Here is a 7,766-nt window from a genome sequence, read left to right as displayed (position 1 = left end):
CTTTCCATACTCTTTTTTTTCATCCTGAGCCAGGAATTGTTTCAGTTGAGCTTTTTGGTCATTCTTCACACCAGAGCAGACACCAGAGTTTGGGCTGGGATCATCTGAGTGGTCAAGTTCAGTCTTGTCACACTGCACTGCTGCTGTCAGCCCCTCAGGGTCTGGCACTGAGAACTCTCTGCATTTTTGGGGCACATCTTTGCTTAGCTGGTTTTACTGGGGTTAAATTTCCTGCTCTTATTAATCCCTACTGGCATACATTGCTTTCCTGCTGACTCAAGTTTGTTCCAAAAGCAGTGTGCAAGTGTTGTGTGAGGAGGTACAAAACATGAAGTGACCAGGGCAGATGACCAGGTTATGGGAAGTTGGTGACAAGAGCAGCAGAGCTCAGCTGTACTCTGTGTAGTGAGGTCACAAAGGACTCACTCCTTGAAGAACACAGAATTACTCATCTTCCTTCAAAATCCATGCCTGCTCATGTAGCTGGCTTTTGAATGGAGAAACGTATGGACTCTGGATACATGAAGGGAATTCAGGGAGGAGAAAACAAGCAATATGAACATGGGAGAGATTTGCACGTGCATGTAAATCCTGCACTTGCTCCTGGGAATGCTGGCTGCTTTTCTAGTGCATATTCCCATGGTCCCCAGGATTTTCTGTGTTAAGAGTCTGATCCCTCTCCCCTCTGACTGGGTCTTGCTTCTGGCTGAAGATTGAGAGAATAGATGGATATTGGCAGTCTGCAAGAGAAGAGGTGGGGCCATGTTTTGATGTCATGTGAGTTCATTGACACCCTTTAGGATGTGGACTTCTCTGGTTTGTTTTCCCTCAAGGAAAACAGATACAGAGAAATTAGAGGAGCTCCGGTGTGTGATTGCACTGTCAGTCAGCAGCAGAATCAGCCATCTAGGTTGCCTGTGGGGGTATTTCCTCATGTTGGCTCAGTCTGGCTGTTGTTGAAGTCAGTTTTTCCAGTGATCTTTATTATGGGAGCTGAGGTTGGCCATTCCTCATCCACATCCAGTTGGCGAGGGGCACTCCTGTCAGGAGTGCAGCTCCAGAGTAAACTAGATGCTCACAAGGTAGTTTTCAGTGGCACTATGGAAAACAGGGAAGAGAAGGGAATGAGATTTATTTCCACAGACCTTTTTTTTAAAGGGTATTTTAGGGTATGGGTTCACCTCTCCTTGGGTCGCTTGCCAGCAGGTGGGAACTTTTTCAAGTTGTCCCTTTTCTGAGAAGAGCTGAATCGTCCGCCCTAAAGCATCCCTTCATGCAATTAAAACCAGCAGGACTGCTTCTCCAACACTGGGGCCTCCGATACTGGGAGGGGAAGCGGTGGCTCTTCTTTGAAGTCCCACCTACGTGAACATCAGTGGCAGGACTTCAAAGGGAAGCTGCTGTTTCCTGTTGGAGCTCAGCCCTGGTGCTCAGCGCTGCTAACAAAGCAGTCAGACTGGTTGCAAAGGCACTGATCCAGCAGAGAACTTAAGCACATGCTTAAGTCCCTCAGGACTTACCCGCGTGAACTGCTGGGTTGGGACTCACCTCCACTGGAGACTGGACTGATGGTCAGGGTTGTGTCTCCCAGGTTGGATTTGCAAGGGGAAGAGCGAGGTGAAGGAGCCTGTCACAAATGGGTGGATGGGTGGAACACTGGGCTCACCATTTGTTACCTTGGGGCAGCTGGGCAGTGGCAGGAGGGGGAAACACCACAGGCCATACTGTGGATCTTAGCAAACAACCCAGAGACAGACAGCAGGCCACTGTCAGCAAATGCTTGTAAATCATGGATTCAGAGCTAGCCCAAATCAGCATTGCTGAGTTCAGGTAAGAATGTGGCCCAATAATTAGAGTTGTAAAGGTGGCAGTCTGTTTGCAAGCAGGTAGGAAATGCTAAAGGCACAATCATTCATCCCCACCTTGTACTGGATAATATTTTATTTTCATGTAGTTCCTCTGCTGTCTGTGGAACTGCTTGCAGGCTAACAGATGGCAGCATGGAGATGTAATTTTATAACAAGCATTATTTAGGTAATTCATATAATTTGTACCAATTTATTCTCAGATTTTGTCCTGAGGCTACAGACATTGTGGCTGTAATCTGCAGCTGATACACAGGTACCACCCTGCTCTGGCCCTGTTCTCAGCATCACATCATCCCCTCTTTAGCAGTTCAGCATAAGAGCTTTTCCCTCATCACAACCTACATGGACCCTCATGGTTGCCTCATGTGTAGCAATTAAAAGATGTCTGGGATATATTCCATGCTGGGAGTGTGGATAGAAGCCTTTGGTGTCTGGGATATGTTCCATGCTGGAAGCGTGGATAGAAGCCTTTCACAATTGGAAAGGCTGCTCTTTTTTGCAGAACAGATGTATTGGATTTATTCCCACAGCCTACTGAACACAGTAGGCTGTGGGAATAAACAGGTCACGAAGCCTGTGAAACCTCAGTAGATTCCAGGTCCTGCTCCCTTATATTGTCCTGTTCCTAGGGTAGCACAGCCTGCCAAACCCGACTGTAGGCTGCAGTTTTCCTCCACCTTGCTCTTCTCCCTATAGGGGAACTCACTCCCTGGTTGTTAATCCCCTATCCCAACTGAGTGAATTGACAACACTGCATTTCATGGAGGTTATTCCCTGAGACAAACTAGAAGCATCTTCATTTGGATTATGAAATATCTGTGCCACCCATTTGGGATGTCATCAGCAGACATCTGCCCATTCGTCCATGTTCCCAGAAGAAACTTCCCATGTATCCTCACAGTGTGGATGTGCACTGAGTTGTTTTCAGTGCTGACTGAAGCAGCAAGGCTCAGCTCTGCTGAGCTGCTCATTGATGTGCCCACAGTCCTGTGGCACTGCCCAGATGAGGTAAGGCCCCCATGGCTCAGGTGCAGGATGCTACTACAGTACTAAGGTTACTGCATCATGATACCTCCTTGGCATGCTCCTCGTGGATCAAACACGGGTCTCCACTCTCTGGAAGTGCCCAAACACAGGGAACTGATGTGCCCTCCTTTGCGTGGGAGGTTGGATGGGGCAGTGGTTGATTCTGCTCACACCTGAGTGCTCTATGGGGGGCTTTGTTTCTGAAACTGAGTCTGGTCACTTCACCTAAGTGAAGAGCAAAGCTGGTGGCCTCAGAGACTTACAAAAGTTAAACCCCAGCATTCCTGCTTCTGGAAAATCCACAGGAAACAGCTGATATTACTTCTTGGGAAGGAAGCCTTATGTTGTGACTGAGGCATGGGACTCGAGCAAAAAACCTGTTTGCCACAGGTGTCTCAGGTGACCTTGCAAAGTTCACTTGGTCTCTTTTTCCTTTGGTCTCCCACCTGTAAATTAGGCTAATAACCCCTTTGCCCATGTGGCTGCTAGCCAGGTAAGGGTGTATCTCATTGCATGTTGTATAGGTACCAGATTTGCTCTTGAGCAGGATTCTCCTCCAAAAAGAAGAAATAATAACCAATTGAGACAGGATGGCTTTTTGGAAGGACTTCTTGCAAAGACTCCTTGGATTCAAAGAAGGTGCATTTTTTAATCTTCTTCATTTGTGTGGTTTCTACCCATGAGTTAGTACTAAAAGGGTTTTATCCGATTCAGGGTGTACATGCAAATATTTCTATTTGAATAATACTGGAGAATAAATTTAGAAATGTTTGAAGAGGGTATGAATGCCTCAATCTGCTAGGTGGAAAAATTGGTACTTCTTGTGGGTAACCCAACCTGTTTAAGTTGCTAAAAACATACCTGACTTAAAAAAAAAAAAGAGAGAAGAAGGAATCGCTGAAAAGAGAGCTTTTTTAAAAAACAACTCTCTTCAGATTTCTAGTTTAATATTTCAGTATGCAACAGTATTTTCATAACTGCAGCTTTTTTGGGTAGAGGTGGGGGAAATTAGAATATATTAAAGAACTCTGGAAACCACTTTCTATTTGTAAAACATGTTGTGTGTGTATCATAACACCTACAGTACTTGTAGCTCTGCCAGATTGTGCATCGACTGCCAGAATTATCCTTGCTAAATGACATTATACTACTTTTTGAGTATTGAAAACAAATATTTTGAGGGGCAGGAGCATTCTCATCCATAAAACCTTTGTCACACTTTCACTATTCAGTCATAGCCTTTTATTTGAAGGATGCTGCATTTTTCAGCTGCTTGCCATGAGTGGAAGGATAGGTTTGAGGAATGTTTTGCTCTCCAGTTGGTCTTTAGTGTGTATTTTTTGCAATCTAGCAGCCCCTAGGGGCTCTGGAGGAGATGAGGGCTTTGGGATAGTGGGCACCATACAGACATGTAGTGAAGGACAGTACTGGGAAAGAAAAGTTTGGTAGTGGTTTTCAGAAGCGCAGCCCCAGAGCAGCTCTTCTCACACTAGGTGGTTTTGGGAGGGATGGAAGATTGCCCAGATGAAGCAGGGAGTGAGGTCAGGCCTGGTGCAGCCATGGGGCACTGCAGGGGGCACTGCTGGCAGAGTGCCTGTGCCTGGTGCTGGAAATGACAGTGATGGGAGAGCTGCACTGCTGGCTGGCAGCTGTCACTGCTGCTGGATAGGTGATGCAGAGGCTGCAGGAGATGCAGGGATGCTGCTGATATCTGACTGGAGTTCCCAGTTAACCCAGTTACCCACACCTTGTGTGTTTTGAGGGTGGCACAGGGGTGCTTCCTTGCCAACATGAGATGAACCCTGACACATCCCTCTTGTAAAAACCTGCAGAAGAGGAGTGAGGAAGTAGAAAACCAGACTAGGGTCTCTGAGGTCTCCTTGTTCAGCCGCTGGAACAGCCTCCACTGGGCTTTTGGTGCTGCTTATGAAGCTAAGCTGCCTTAGACTGCTCTCACTCACTCCAGGGTTATGTCCCAGCCACAGCCTGGTGCATTCCTGTGCCAGAGCCCAGGAGGAGCAGGGAGCATTGCCTAATGCCCTTCTGTGCCCTGGTGGCATCAGCACATTGCAAGCTGCACTTGCCAAGCTCTAAAGTGGAGACATTTGCTGACATTTTATATTATGTTTCAGTGGCACTCCTGTGTTTGTTTGGCATAAAAGCCACGATTAAAATGCAAGCTAATTAGTAGCTACTTACTAATATCTCCTTGATTTTTAATCATAATAGACAGATGCAATCAGTTTTCAAAGTATAAAGAGGAGTAGTGTCCTGCTAAAAACTGTAGCATGCTTTAATCCACAGCTGAGCAGTTTGCTGTGACTGGATAGACCTGTTTGTTTTTAGAATTTGTTATTAGAGATGGATGATTAAAATAGAAAGGAAATGGAAAGACCTTTTAGAGCCAGTTAGGAAAAAATCTTCAGGAATGGACTTATCCATTTTTTGTTTTTTTTTTTTTTTTTTTTTTTTTTTCCCTTGTCCTTCTAGAAATGACACTATCTGAGATGGACAGAGCTACTCCAGAAGCTTCAGGGCACATTAAAGGGTAATAAGAAGGGCATGGGGTGAGAAAAAGGTTCCTGCTGGGTTAAAGAGAGACACCTGATAGCTCATCTGGGAGCAGAGAGTCAGGTTTAATAATGTCCTTGCTAAATGCAGTTAATAATTGAGGTCAGGGCCCTGGGTGAGGGCAATAAGGGGATAGTGTCCCATGTGTGGAGTGATGGGGTAAGGACAAGCTGTTCAGATCACACAAGCCATGCTGATTGCAGGCACACAGCACAGCCAGCCTGGGTCACCTGGGACCCTGATGGCAGCGGGTTGCTCACAAAGCACTGCTTTTTGTGTGCCTGCGTTTTTGTTTTGTTTTGGGGTTTTTTTGTGTGTGTTTTTGTTTTTGGTTTTTTTTTTTTTTTTTTGGTTATAGTTGTTGTTTTGTTTTGTTTTGTTTTGTTTTTTTTCCAAATGCCTGATAATTGTATTGCTTGCAGAATACGGGGGCAGCATAGAAGTGAATGTGCTGGCTTAGCAAAGCCAAAATGTTCGCTGATCAGCTTGAGAGATCTGGGTAAGACAACAGGTTTGTCTTGCTCCTTCTTGCTGCTGTGGTAATGTATAGCTGGAATTAGGAACTAAAGGGCTATAAATGTTTCCACCAGAAGGATCAAGTTTAGGTATCTGAGGGTCATTATACATGCTGTACATCAGAGTCCCTTCCAGAACCCGGGGCAGTCATCCTCAGAGTGCTCTGCTGAAGGCAGGATTACTTTTTCCTTGTTGAGGAATCAAACTATCAAATACCTGAGAGACTTGGCTACAGCTGTGCAGGGAGTCTCTGCCAAAGCAGAGTTAGTTCTCACTCCCAGCACTGGTGCTGGCCACTTCCCTTAGGGCACAACTTATTTAATGTTCTGCCCGCTTCTCATGGCCTGTATTTGTGGCCCTGATCCTGCCACAAGGTGCAGATGGAAGGATGTCCATTGGTTTTGGTGGGGCCATGGACTGTGTGCTGCAAGCCTGGGGCTTTTAGCAACAGCATTTGAGCAGCAGCTCTCTGGGATGAGGCACATGCCATTCTTGGCACAGCAGGGAAAAGCAAGCTCAACCCGTCACAGTTTCTTCCACTTCATGGCAAAGCTGGAGGGAGGATGGGAAAAAAGCCGCTCTCTGATTACAGCTCATGTATATGCTTTGGCAGAGAGAACACAGCATAATTGTGGGCCAGAATTCTGCCATTAAGTGGTAAATCCTTGAAAACTGTAATTCTGCAGACTTCAGGTGAGGGAAAAGCCTGTTTCCTAGGTTTGCTGTGGAATGTTCAGCTCCAGACACTTGCCCAGTTTCTGCTGCAGCACGGCCCCCCGTGCACTTGGTCAGCCAGCACTTTATTGCCATTCCCATTACATAGGAGGGGGAACGCTACCTCTGCCTGCTTAGAAAGGCTGGGAAAAGCCCTTTTCCTAGTCAATACATTGCCCAGCACAGCATCCAGATGTTGCTTAGCACAGGCAGGGTCCTGTGACCTGGAGGGACTGCTGTGCCAGCAATTAATAATAAATCACGAGTATCGTACAAGTTCTCTGACAGACCCTTCCTTCCTTCCACAGGCTTGTACTCCAGGCATGGGGTAATAAAAACAAAAAAGGAAAGGAACAGCTTACAAATGGCCAGATTGCATTAGTTTGGCAGTCCTTGCTTGAAAAAGGCCTGGTAGCACGTGAAAAATTAATCAGTATGTGAAGGATTGGAACATAAGCACAAGATCTAGTAGACTGATGAAGGACTGAAAATAGTGCATGAATAAGTCATTCATAGCTTATCATCCCAGTAATCATTTCCTCAGTGATAACAACTTTTTAGAAAGCATTAAACTGAACATGTCACGGACTTAAAATTTAAGATAAATCCGGGTGACATTTTGGCTGTCTGTGAGGTTGAGTGGCAGAGGGGGGATGCAGGAAACCAACCTTTTCTGTGAGCTCTTTGTGCAGGGACACATGCTGGGCAAGAGCCCAGGGGCACCAGCACCCATAGAGGCATCTTTTAAGGGATGCAGCTTCATACAATTCCTCTCATATCCAAATGCTGCACTCATCCTGTGTCACTAAAGTCCTTGATATAGGGTTGTTGCCATAGCTTGTTGGAAGCTGGACCTTCCCTGTCCTGCTCCTGAGCATGGGTCCTGATTCCAAAAAATAGTATGTGGTCTGCAGAAAAATATTATACTGTGAGGCATAAGTAAATCTTAATTGCTGTGTTTCCTCACTTTTTAGGCTTGGCTTTGTCAGTGCCATAATGTTCTTTTAATGTTGTTATTGTTTCTTACGTACATGAAGTGTTTTACAAATGATGGATGGCCAAGTCTCTCTG

General features: G+C 45.8%; 1 long non-coding RNA gene across 1 annotated transcript; it reads left to right on the top strand.

Annotated features, from left to right (window-relative positions):
• The first annotated feature begins 489 nt into the window (after positions 1-489).
• Positions 490-5,430, top strand: LOC128805759 (uncharacterized). Its single transcript, XR_008436556.1, has 3 exons — positions 490-754; positions 3,419-3,533; positions 5,385-5,430. It is a non-coding gene; the product is annotated as an uncharacterized LOC128805759 (long non-coding RNA).
• The last annotated feature ends 2,336 nt before the right edge of the window (positions 5,431-7,766 follow it).

Source organism: Vidua macroura, chromosome 3 (assembly GCF_024509145.1).
Source record: "Vidua macroura isolate BioBank_ID:100142 chromosome 3, ASM2450914v1, whole genome shotgun sequence".
In the NCBI taxonomy this organism is placed as follows: Eukaryota; Metazoa; Chordata; class Aves; order Passeriformes; family Viduidae; genus Vidua; species Vidua macroura.
This window is presented reverse-complemented; position numbering and strand designations above follow the sequence as displayed.